The sequence below is a fragment of the Schistocerca cancellata genome, chromosome 7 (assembly GCF_023864275.1).
Source record: "Schistocerca cancellata isolate TAMUIC-IGC-003103 chromosome 7, iqSchCanc2.1, whole genome shotgun sequence".
NCBI classification, from domain to species: domain Eukaryota; kingdom Metazoa; phylum Arthropoda; class Insecta; order Orthoptera; family Acrididae; genus Schistocerca; species Schistocerca cancellata.
Genome location: NC_064632.1, coordinates 376,230,497 through 376,231,502, shown reverse-complemented (window position 1 = coordinate 376,231,502; position 1,006 = coordinate 376,230,497). Strand labels below are relative to the sequence as shown.

Here is a 1,006-nt window from a genome sequence, read left to right as displayed (position 1 = left end):
GCCATGACACGGGATTAGCCGAGCGGTCTAGGGCGCTGCAGTCATGGACTGTGCGGCTGGTCCCGGCGGAGGTTCGAGTCCTCCCTCGGACATGGGCGTATGTGTTTGTCCTTAGGATAATTTAGGTTAAGTAGTGTGTAAGCTTAGGGACTGATGACCTTAGCAGTTAAGTCCCATAAGATTTCACACACATTTGAACATTTTGAACCGCCTATGATCTTCTTCTGTGCGGATGCACACATATTACCCGAATGTCTTCCACGAGTAATGAGTGTGTTGGGTAGGGACACTACGAATGTAGTGTGTGGACATATAAGGTGAGAATGTGGGTCTCGCAGGAGGCGTGCGCGAGATAGTCCTTGCAGTCGCACTATCCTTTGTGCCCTCCGTGGCTCAGATGGATAGAGCGTCTGCCATGTAAGCAGGAGATCCCGGGTTCGAGTCCCGGTCGGGGCACACATTTTCACCTGTCCCCGTTGATATAAATCAACGCCCGTCAGCAGCTGAAGGTATTAATATGTAATTCTAATGCTTAACTTTGGTTTACAATGTCGTGTCGCAAGGTATTGGCGACATGCAAATAATGTCTTTCGCTATATAGAATGTCCATGCAAGTAATGGATATGGATGACAAGTAACAGCTCTTCCAGTGCTCTCTTCTAATCCGGGTCGACTTGTGTCCGTCTTATAATGTGCGGTCGAGGCTGGCAGGAGCGGCCCTTATATTCTCTTCGGCTAGAGGTCACTCCTGTCGTGGTGCGGTCTTAGACAGCCGGGCTATTGGCTGACGTCGTCTCACAGCCTCCCTCTGCTCTTGCGTTCTTCATCTTCGTGACGGCGCCTGTCGTTACGCCGGAACACAGCCTCTCTATGTTAATTTGTTAGTGGCAGCTCGGACTTTTCCCAACTGTCTGTCTATAAAAAAGCCGGCCGGAGTGACCGAGCGGTTCTAGGCGCTACAGTCTGGAACCGCACGACCGCTACGGTCGCAGGTTCGAATCCTGCC

At 51.3% G+C, this 1,006-nt stretch overlaps 1 non-coding gene across 1 annotated transcript; it reads left to right on the top strand.

The window, feature by feature from the left end:
• Nucleotides 1–381: 381 nt before the first annotated feature.
• On the top strand, nucleotides 382–456 carry Trnat-ugu (transfer RNA threonine (anticodon UGU)). Its single transcript has one exon. It is a non-coding gene; the product is annotated as a tRNA-Thr (tRNA).
• Nucleotides 457–1,006: the final 550 nt, after the last annotated feature.